The sequence below is a fragment of the Macrobrachium rosenbergii genome, chromosome 22 (assembly GCF_040412425.1).
Source record: "Macrobrachium rosenbergii isolate ZJJX-2024 chromosome 22, ASM4041242v1, whole genome shotgun sequence".
NCBI classification, from domain to species: domain Eukaryota; kingdom Metazoa; phylum Arthropoda; class Malacostraca; order Decapoda; family Palaemonidae; genus Macrobrachium; species Macrobrachium rosenbergii.
In genome coordinates, this window is record NC_089762.1 from 48,745,891 (window position 1) to 48,758,390 (window position 12,500).

At 35.5% G+C, this 12,500-nt stretch overlaps 1 protein-coding gene and 1 non-coding gene across 2 annotated transcripts in view; one reads left to right on the forward strand and one right to left on the reverse strand.

Moving 5' to 3' along the window:
- pug (pug C-1-tetrahydrofolate synthase, cytoplasmic) overlaps positions 1–12,500 on the reverse strand; it is a 168,307-nt gene that overhangs the window by 36,417 nt on the left and 119,390 nt on the right.
- TRNAA-AGC (transfer RNA alanine (anticodon AGC)) lies at positions 1,443–1,515 on the forward strand. The gene has a single exon. It is a non-coding gene; the product is annotated as a tRNA-Ala (tRNA).

Here is a 12,500-nt window from a genome sequence, read left to right on the forward strand (position 1 = left end):
TTGCACTTCGAAAGCATATTATACATCATGTGCATTTCGAAAGCATATTATACATCATTTGCATTTCGAAAGCATTTTATACAACATTTGCATTTCAAAAGCATATTATAGGCTACATCATTTGCATTTCGATAGCATATTATACATCATGTGCATTTCGAAAGCATATTATGTATGATTTGCATTTCGAAAGCATATCATACGTCATTTGTATTTCGAAAGCATATCATACGTAATTTGCATTTCGAAAGCATATCATACGTCATTTGCTTTCAAAAGCATATAATACGTCATTTGCATTTCGACAGCATTTTATACATCATTTGCATTTCGAAAACATATTATACATCACGCGCATTTCGAAAGCATATGACATTATTTGCATTTCAAAGGCATATTATACATCATTTGCATTTCGAAAGCATATTGTACATCATTTGCTTTTCGAAAGCATATTAAATATCATTTGCATTTCGAGAGCATATTATATATCATTTGCATTTCGAAAGCATATCATACGTCATTTGCATTTCGAAAGCACATTAAATATCATTTGCATTTCGAAAGCATGCTATACACCATTTGCCTTCCGAAAGCATAATAGTCCAAGCTTGCATTTTGAAGGAAGAGTCCGGTTGACACACGAAAACACCCAAGGCTATATTCTATAAGTCTTGCTATTCGGACCCATCAAGACTTTCTATAATGGTAATTGTGTGATTAATTATCATAAAAACGGTGAAAATGCAAACAGCTTAGAGAGTCTGTATTTTCTTTTATATACATCAAATTTTCAAATATTCGTTCAATATTACAAGACCATCATGATTACTGCCTTGCGCGTTTATTTACCTGAAAATAAAGTATATTTCGAGGTACATCTTAACCGAACGATGTCTCATTTCCATATAATATGAAGGATTCGTTGTTCTCATAAAATTGTGATCGATGTTACACTATATAGAATAATCTACGAGCCACACACTGACACTCGACTGGCCCACGGAAATACAATTACTAAGCATGACTCCTTGATTAACTAATATATTCTTAATAATACAATTTCCAAGGAAGTTAATGTCTTTAATTTCTCCTTACCATCTCCGAGCGTCAAGTCCGTATCGTAAAGAAATGTTCTCGTGATGCATCTATTACATCAATATAACTGTAAATCTATGACAGGTGTTGAATTTACTTATTTTAAGTCTGACCCAAATTACTAATGATTGAAAAAGTTAATGTCTTTAATTTCTCCGTACCATCTCCGAGCCTCAAGTCCGTGTCGTAAAGAAATGCTCTTGTGATGCAACAATTACATCAATATAATTGTAAATCCATGACAGGCGTTGAATTTGCTCATTTAAAGTCTGATCCAAATTACTAATGACTGAAAAAAATAATAATCCGGATAGTACTGCTTACGTTTTCCCTCAACAATCATCGGGGATGTAGCTCAAATGGTAGAGCGCTCGCTTAGCATGTGAGAGGTACGGGGATCGATACCCCGCATCTCCATCTATTTTATATATTTTTTCCCAACGCAGGCAAAGCTCGGAACAATATTATCTTCTCAAGGAAATATAAAGCTATTGATATTATTTATCTCGTAAAGTAATACACCGTTACACAGCTATACTACTAGATATCTTCTCAAGAGGTAGTATAAGCGTTGAGCAACTATACTGTTAGATAAATTTTCTTAAGGTAATATACAGTTAAACAGCATTGACTCATTTGCAAGAAATAGATTACGATAATTGCTTTGTTATGGCAAATTCAGATACGTTTTCAGAGAGAGAGAGAGAGAGAGAGAGAGAGAGAGAGAGAGAGAGAGAGAGAGAGAGAGTTTTACCGGGTGGGAGTAACTCGGGAATTATGCGTTGCTGTTGAGTTTTCGACGTAAAGCGGCAAAGAAGGGACGCTCGCTCGCGTCATCCGACCGAGCGAGGAGCATGCACGCATGCACGCACATATGCATGCACAAGCGACTGGATACGAATATTAAATAACCAGTATTTGTGATTCTGAGAAAAAATTAGCTGATGAAGTCCCGATATTTAAAAGAGAATTTTTTTATTATATGTATGACTGAATCACGAAAATATGGAACGTGTTGAATATATAAATAAAGACAATGCCTTTCCTTCGTGGTATTGCCTTTAATTATAGCATAGTTTCATTTATGGAAATTATTAAACGTCTCCCATCAAATAGGCCTTCCAAAAAAATGACCGAACTTCGTAATTTCAACCGTTCTGATGAAAAGTTGATGATGCTCGAGGTGAACCCATAGTATGAATATGACTGTCAATTTGAACTTTACAGTGATAGAAGGAACACAAAAGAGTCACATTTGAACACCGTCAATAAATTCTGAAAAAGTAAACAATTATTTTTTACTTCATGTTTCTTAATTACAGCTACGAAGATGCGTTCGCGAGTCATTTTCCTAAGATGAACTTCAACATTCGAAGCTTTTTATAATTACTTGAAATTAAAACACCCAATAGCTAAAAGCAGTGGAAAAAACTTTCAGCAAATCGAAAGCGACCAGGACTATTCCGACAGGACAGCATGAAGCAAGAATGCCTTCTTGGAAATATGGCGATATTTTACATTCGGACCACAGCTAAACAATAAGGATATGGAAAAAAATTCTTTTTGTGTTCACCAGCATGTTAAACAGCATCACGTCCTTCAGGGAGGAAATGTAAATAAGGGAAAAAATAAACAAGAGCAGAGTGTTTTTAGAAACCTTCACTTGATGTCAAAACACAGATAAGCAACGCCGAGTCACCTATGCAATTAATTAACAAGGAACTGCGAACTCTCTCAAACTTAGCAACGTTATTCATTGCTACCACGATTTTTCAAAGGCAATGATTCCCAGACTGGGACTGGGTTCAGTGGCACCCTGGGGTGCCACAGACAGAGCCTAGGGGTGCCGCAATATTGCCATGAATTTTGTCTTGGCTGAATCATCTCAATGAACATTTGTAAAGATAAAAAATTGCAGAAGTCGGCATATAATTATTATCAGTGTCTATTCTAATATATATATATATATATATATATATATATATATATATATATATATATATATATATATATATATATATTAATTCATGACATATGGTGGGATAGTGAAGAAAGGGTGCCACGGTCATGATTACATTAGTTAGGATGCCATCAGTAAAAAAAAGGTTGAGAACCACTACTTTAAAGGCATCTACAATACCACAGAGACCAATATGTTGCTGTTCATCAACACTTTACAAGAACACACACCCGAGGTCCTTTAAATATGCTCCACACACCCAAAGATCTGTAGATCGACATCTCTTAATATCCCAAACTATCCACTGAGAGCCAGGTACGACTGTGTTCTGACTGCAAACGCTACCTCAAGAATAGCATAGAATACGCAATTTAGGCCGAGGGCCAAGCGCTGGGACATATGAGGTCATTCAGCGCAAAAAAATTCAATACAAAGATGCTAGATGAATGTGGAGATTATTTATCTTCTACTGTGTTCAGCTTTCTGCAACCAGATATACTAACTGTACTAACATAGTCATCATTATCTGCCAACCAATAACCAAGGTAATAAAAGTGAAATATGAAAGACGGGAAAAAATGAAAAGTTCATCTATTGGAGATATCATGCTTGTATATGCTGTACTGTTTCACATACTTTGAAACAGGTAATGGCTGATAACAATTAAAAAGGCAATCGGATACTAGCTGGGAAGCATGAACTGTGACGGGTAAGCCTTAGGAACTGAGTTATTGCATCAATTCCCGCAGGACGTTTGTTCTGGAATTAAAACATTTATGACAGCCACGAATACTGGTGAAATTCCAGACGTTCTGTACAAATGACCATCTGTACCAGCAGAAGCGTACGGTATGACACCTTTTAAATATTAATAAAAAGGGCAGATATTCTGGAAATAGAAATGGCTGCACGATTATTACCGGTGTTTAACCTAGGTAAGTTTATGGCAATTCATTTTGTCGCTAACGATGATTTATTTATATGAAATTTGTTCGGTGGATTTAAAGTTGTGTGAGTACTTAACCTCTCCTCAAAAATACGAAACTTTCAGGACGTAAGTGAACTGAGTTCTGTTTACATGAACGCTAAGTTTTTCAATTTCTTTGCTTTACAGCGAATAACATAATCACTTGTCTCAAGTGCTTAACCAAGGCGTTTTCCAAATGATGTTTAGTTTAATAATTTTTGTCAGGAGACAGTCAAAATTACTTTTTTTTATTTAGCTCACCACTATTTCTATTACAGTTTACTTTCTAAATTGAGTGTCTCTCTAAGAAGGTCTTCCTAGGCATATTTTTTCCCTGGTTAATTTTTATTTATTTTTTATCTTGTTTTTACGACCAGCAGAAGCACCATATATAATAGTTAAACCAGAACGCTGAAGCATTTGTGGGCAAAGAAAAAATAAAAGAGAGAGAGAGAGAGAGAGAGAGAGAGAGAGAGAGAGAGAGAGAGAGAGGACTCTGGTCAAGTTTACAGAAAATGCGTCCACCGTGCTTATGATTCCCTGGCAAGAGTGACTTCTCTCCTTTCTTCTTCTCTGTTATCTTTTCCCACTCTCCTCTGTACCTTTGGCCTTAGGATTTTACGACGTTCCTTCTTACAAAAAAAGAAAAAGAAAAATATTTTCTTGCCCGAAAAAGTCTGCGACTTCCTATGAGTTCCTTTTGAAAAATTCAAACGGCTCGAGACGAAAGCAGTTCTCCCAGTTCGCTTCCTTTTACAGAAAACGGGAAATTTCTCGAGTTCAAGGCGAGGCCGCGAAAAAAATTTTTTTTTTGGATGGTGAATGGAGAGAGGACGGAAACTATTTAAATATATGGGGTAACGTACTAACGTACATATAAGAAAGGGAATGAAAATACTCATCACGAACGAAAGAAGGGATTTTGGATATGGGGATAATGAATAGCGCAAGAGAGGGAGCGGTTAAGTCTCATTTCAACCTGTTGCATGACTTTCCAGAAATATCTTCAACTGTGTCCGCTTACAGAGCAACTGCCTTGACATGACTAAGTAACTATCAAGAGAGCAATATGATTTGTCTTAATATTACAAAACCAACAAAAAATAAAGAATTTGGTATGTTCGAGTTTTAACTCTTCAATTAGATTATTTACGTTTTCAAGGCGATTTACCTTGGGAATACCTTAAACCTATTGGAAATTTTAACCGATATAATCCCTCTGAACTACAAGTTATTCACAAGGTAATGTGAACTCGATATTAAGTAATATTTGAATTAAAAGGTCATTTGCCTCTAAATGACAACTTTATATACATATATATATATATAATTATATATATATATATATATATATATATATATATATATATATATATATATATATATATATATATATATATATATATATATATATATATATATATATATATATATTACACGTGTGTTTGTGTGTGTAGCAACTTACTAAGAACACCATTATAAAACTTCTAGGACATTTGTCATCCAATCATAACCACTTATCATTGATTATGAAAGCACTGTTGTGTCCTTTAGCTAATCATGACTGATGTTTCTGTATCAAAATATATATATATTATTCACACATTGTCAGCAAAACACGACACTCAAAATTTCCTTATCATGAATGAAGATATCAATGTAAGTGTGGACTGGGAAGCGAACTGAACACATAATCGCTTTTCCCGAAAACAAACAACAGGTGAAGGAGTCAAAGGTGAACGCATGTAGTATGTCCTCTCACCCGTGACAAGATGGAAGCGGTCACGTGACCAAACATCTTCGCGCAACTGGACGAGTTGCCAGTTTGGTATTTACCGTGTACCCTACATTTAAGTCATAAAAACCGTTGGATATAAACTGTCATTTGTAGATATTATTTCCCTTGCATCAAATATGCGACATCATTCGACCCAAACTGCGACTGTAATAACTATTTCAATGCTATTCATAATTAATATTTCTACGATACAAAAGAAAAACAATGCATATTTTATCTTGAGCTAAAAAAAAAAGTCTAGAATCTTCAGGAGTGAAGTGTTTTTGACGGAACTTATCGACTGAAGTATCTGCAGCTGAGATTTTGAGTCTGAGTGTTTGATAAGAATGTCACACTTATTTTCACCTGACGCTGTTGTTATGTAAGATTTCGTGTAGCTGGCGCTGTTGTCAGTAGCGAGAGATACTAATAGTAATAGTAATAATTATGATAAAAAATGATGAATGCATTAATAATAATGAGTAACAACTTATCACAATATTTTTCATTTGCACTTCTAGTTGTTACGTAAGATTTCGTTAGCTGGCGCTGTTGTCAGTAGCGAGAGATACTTATAGTTTTTTAGTAATAATTGTGATAATAATGATGAAGGTATTAATAACAAGAGTAACAATTTCTTATCGTAACAGATAGCATTCTTACGATTTCGTTAACGAACATGAAGATATTACAGGAAATTCCTTAACATTTTAATACGATTAGTTTGTATGCAGGTGAGGAATTAGGCAGAAAGTGAAAGTGTTAAGTATTCAGTTATTTTGGGATAAGAAGAAACTCAAAATGTACAAGAAAACACATCTGACTTTCATAATTTACCAAGGAAAATATATTTACATTTTGATGAATCAAGTTTATCGACACTATTTTAAACTAATTGTATCATAGAAAGAGAGAGAGAGAGAGAGAGAGAGAGAGAGAGAGAGAGAGAGAGATAAGAGAGAGATGATAAAAAAAAAATATTTGAAATCATACGACAGCAGAGCCAATTCTAAAAATTTAAGTTATTTAGCTAATGCTGCTGGAATTACAAATGGGAAATATATGCAAGTGAAAATCCATAACTGTTTGTTCTTTTACTTTATAATTACTTATTTATTCTGCCTTTCCTCTTGTTTACATAATCTTTAAGTGCAAATTTATTCTATAACTATAACATTATTATCTTGTTTCATGTAATGCTGGGCAGTATGAGAAGGGTATTTGCAATATTTCCACGTAAAAAATAAAAACAACAGCAATAATAATAATAATAATAATAATAATAATAATAATAATAATAATAATAATAATAATAATAACAACATCATGAGCAGCAGTTGATAAGTACGAAGTATTAGAAAATGATTTAGCTATCACACAAGCCCATGAATAAGCTTAGTTGTTGAGTTTGGCTGAAAAGCCGTTTCTTGAAATTTATTATGGAGAAGAAAAGGAAATAAACTGTCAACAAATTCATCGATATATCTACGAAATACGTAACTTACTGTCTTCGGTGATTCGACAGTTTTATAAATAATGCCTTTTCAAGTGGCAATACATAATCACATACATACACTATATATATATATATATATATATATATATATATATATATATATATAGTGTAAGTATGTATACATATATATATATATATATATATATATATATATATATATATATATATATACATAGAATAGAATGAAATATAGAATTTTGGCCAAAGGCCAAGGACTGGGACCTATGAGGTCATTCAGCGCTGGAAGGAAAATTGAAAGTAAGGTCGGCAAGGTGTAACAGGAGGAAAACCTCGCAGTTGCACTATGAAAGAATTGTTAGAGAGGGTGGAAAGTCAGATGAAAGGAAGAAAATTTGAACGGAGGTACAATAAACGGAATGAAAGACGTTGCAGCCTGGGGCTGAAGGGATGCTGCAAGGACCTTCAAGTAATGCCTACAGTACACCATGTGAGGTGCACTGACGGCACTCCCCCCCCCACCCCGGCGGGAATGATGTACTACACCACACGGAAATGGAGAAAAAACGCAGGAAGGAATTAGAGTTCTCTTCCGGGGAAGTTCCCCGGAAGAGGTCTTGAAGGAGTAGCAGTAAGCTGTTGGTTACAAATTTAGACTCGCATTTCCTCTATTCCTCTTTTTTTTTTTTCATATTACTCCACAAAATATTCGAACAACAATGACGCCGTGATATACCCTTGAATTACCACTAGTTTCCCCTCGACTGTCTGGGAAATATAAAAAAGAAAAAACTAGTTTATCGCATTTTGATTTCAAGATTATCACGGACAAGTGAAAAATGCACCGAAGTTTTTTCGGCGGAATCAAGTTTTCTGTAAAGCCGCTACAGCGTATAGTCAAGACCACCGAAAACAGATCTATCTTTCGGTGGTCTCGGTATAATGCTGTATGAGCCGCGGCCCATGAAACTTTAACCAATACCCTGTTGTGGCCTGTCCTATAGCGCTGCCAGACGCAAGATCATGGTTAACTTTAACCGTAAATAAAATGAAAAACTACTGAGGCTAGAAGGCTGCAATTTGGTATGTTTGATGTTTGGAGGGTGGATGATCGACATACCAATTTGCTGCCCTCTAGCCTCAGTAAAAATATACAAATGTCCTCTGAGAACCCTCCGGGCATCATGGAACTTATGCAACAACAGACAGTTTAAAAAGGCTTCGTTCAGCTTCCTTCATCTCGTGGCGGATTCTGAGTGGCTGCCTCGGCGCCTCGTGGCCATCGCACGACTGGGAAAGGGATGTGCTGATTGGTCGAAAAGGAAATCCTTTTGAGCCAATGAACGCCGTGGCAGCAACAACAACACCACAACAAAGCCAAACGTCATGAAGTACGTCATCGCGGCGTTGATAAAGGAGGTATTTTGCGTCTTTCATCTGACCGAATGATGAAAAAGAACGCTGTTTACTTCATAACATACTGCGTTCTTAATTCTGGTTGCTCAATTTCTTTATTCATTCTATGGTGAGGTTTGGAGGAAATTTAATATATATATATATATATATATATATATATATATATATATATATATATATATATATATATATATATATATATATATATATATATATATATATAATATATATATATATATATATACTATATAAAATATATATATATATATATATATAGTATATATATTATATATCTCAGAGACCAAATATATATGTCTCCCTCTACTGGCAAATTTGGTCTCTTGAAATCTAACAATAACTTCTCCTCTACCAAATTTGGTCTCTGAAATATTTTATGGGGTCCTATTTTTAGAGGGATTTCTGTTTTAACAGAAAACATTTCACAACCATATATATATATATATATATATATATATATATATATATATATATATATATATATATATATATATATATATGTGAACGATTGATTAAACTTTAGCAATATCAATAATTTGCAAATACTTCTGAGATGCCATTTGACGTCATGAACAGCTGAGTTATTATTATTATTATTATTATTATTTATTATTATTATTATTATTATTATTATTATTATTCTAGTAACATGATACGTGCACCGTACAAAGACACGCTAATGAAAAAAGGGCACGCCCTTCTGAGCGACTGCAGAGGGGCTTAGGATACGGTCATCCGATGTTATTGAGGGTAAGGTCGAGGTACTTGCGGGTAAAAGCAAGGCCCTCATCTCCTGGACCACGAATGACCTCTCTGAGTCTTCAGAAACGACCCTTGAGAGAGAGAGAGAGAGAGAGAGAGAGAGAGAGAGAGAGAGCTCAAGGTGTTATAGTCCTTTTCCTTTTTTTTTTTTTTTTTTTTTTTTACAGCAGGTGTCAGGTGGTGTTCTAATTAACTGCAGTGATTACCTTTTCATATGTACATGAGTTTTGGAGAGAGAGAGAGAGAGAGAGAGAGAGAGAGAGAGAGAGAGAGAGAGAGAGAGAGAGCAATATCTTGTACAGCCACTTAGACAGTATTCAGATATACAAAATGGATATATAGAACCATTAAAACATTATCAAGATTATACGGATATTAAATACTATTTGACTTAATTCAAGGCTAGGCTACTCTATTGGACACTATTTTGATGAACTCTGATAATCTAATGGTATATCCATTTTTATTTTCCATTCTTTATTACCATTAACCTCAGCTTTTACCTAGACAAGAGGCTTGAGATGATCATCCCATCGGCCTGCGTATATATAAAAAAAAAACACATGCTTAATTGAATTCTCAACCACTTCAAAGGTATGTGTAATTTGACAGCCACCGTCTCTCGCCGCAGGGCGCGATAACCCCTATACGCGTGATTTGAAACGTAAGGGATCTTTTTTTATTTTTATTTTACTTGATTTTAATTTTTTTAACCATTTTTTGTTGGGGTGAAGGAACTTAGGGGAGCTGGACGACGGAGATTCTGGCAGACCTTGATGATGATGATGTTACGTAGCTGTTACGTAGCTTTAGGGAGCATTGTTACGTACCGCACGGGGGACAAACGACGGACCAGAATTAGGCGTAAAAATAATTCGGTAGATAATCTGCGGGAACAACAACGCGAAATCGTGCTGCCAATGTAACCTCTGTATTTATCTATTTAGCATTATTTTACAATCACTGTAAATGATGAAACTCGTCGTAAAGCCACTGGTCTGAGTAGTGAGAGTTCACACAATAAAGCAATATAAATTCAGGAGTAAAAACTCAGCTGAGATTAATAACAAGAATTAAAAAGACTGCTCTGAGTGGCAGGTTGCCGAGTTTCAAGGCGAGCTGCATGCTCGTCAGCGCCTCCGCTGGAGAACTGAGATAATTATTTACACGAGACTTCAGGGGCGGTGGATCAACTGGCCGCGGTCAACTCGCTACAGCCAGCTCGTCCTAGAGGATAGATTTTATCATTTTAGCTTTAGTTTTCAGATCTTAAAAACTACTGAGGCTAGAGGGATGCAAATTGGTATGGTGATCATCCACCCTCCTGTCATCAAACATACCGAATTGCAACCCTCTAAACTCAGCAGTTATTTTATTTTATTCAAGGTTAAAGTTAGCCATAATCGTGCTTCTGGCGACGATATAGAACAGGCCACCAAGGCCGGCTGAGAGTTTCATGGGCCGCGGCTCATACAGCATTATACCGAGACCACCGAAAGATAGATCTATTTTCGGTGGCCTTGATTGTACGCTGTACAGAAAACTCGACTGCGCTGAAGAAACTACAGAGCACTTTTGACTTGTTTTTCTTTTTGTGAATGGAAAGGGGGCGGAGGGGTCGCAATGCAGCTCAAATTCGTGAGAAAAATAAAGAAATACTGATGTGTGTCATGGCTCATTCACAATCTGTCGACGCAACTTGAAGAAAGTTAAAAACTGTCAGGAAATCAATATCAAGGGATGCTGAAACGGTAGAAGACATGTCTCTGAAATCTTGAATGAATATTTAGACAGTGACGGGTGCATATCAACGGGTCTTGCTTAGTAATAATGACATCCAAGAAAAATTGCAAGAAAAGGAATTAGATCGAATTAACAGCGTATCCTAGCAACCCTGGTAACTTAGATGACTCTGTGATTCGTGATATTTTTATACACATGAATCTCAGAGAATTCCAAACGTTCTTTGCAGTTGGAATTCTGTAAATTACAATACTGTAACTCTAAGTCTGTGTCAATCTTGCTGAAATACAAGAGGTATTCGTCCACATCTGCAAGCCCTGTTTCCTAATGTTTAAAATCCACTTACAACAAATTACTTGGGATGATTTCAGAAATTCGACTTGCACGCTATCCAGATTCTAACTACTGTGCATCTGGGGTAGCAAATTTTACAAGATTCAAGAACATGACCCACATGGAAAAGTTCCAAGAAGTAATCTGGTGGACGAAACTGTTGGGCATTTTATAGCCATTTACATTTTTCATTTTCCTATGTTAAATACAACTGAATGTTGTATCTTCGTGGGTAAAAAAGACTACCAGTACCATATGCTGAAAACATAAGATGCTTTTTCCCTTCTTACTCAAAACCTGTCAAGAAATTGACATGTTCTAGAATATCTAGGCCATAATAATGACGTAAATTTTACTCTGCAAGCTAAAGTGATTACTGCACTTGGGCTAGTTTCAGCCAAATGTATACATGAAGCAACTGTCATTGAAATTCTTCTCAAAGAGTGCTGCGTAAACCCCAAAAGGTCTGGCTAGAAAAATTTAATTTTAAATGAATGACATTTCAAAGAACTCTTACAAAATATAGCATGCCTGCTGAAGATACAGTGCCTACCGCAATCACTTCTATTAATCAGACTCTCTCTCTCTCTGTAAGTAAAATCCCTAAAGGCCTGGATATAAAAATTTAATTTTAATTGAATGACATTTCATTGAACTCTTACAAAATATAACATGCCTGCTGAAGATACAGTGTCTAACGCAAACACTTCTATTAGATAGACTCAGACTCTCTCTCTCTCTCTCTCTCTCTCTCTCTCTCTCTCTCTCTCATAAAAAAAAACAGTTTTGGCATCAACTCTAACGTTCGTAAAAGCTGAAGGTCTTATTTAGCTTTAGAAATTCCTCCTTCACTAACCCACTACGATGAAAGGAAGCAGTTCTACCACTCGCTGACGTCATTCAGCCTAAGGTGAGTGGGAAGACCTCTTAGCGAAGATCATAGGTTTGGGTG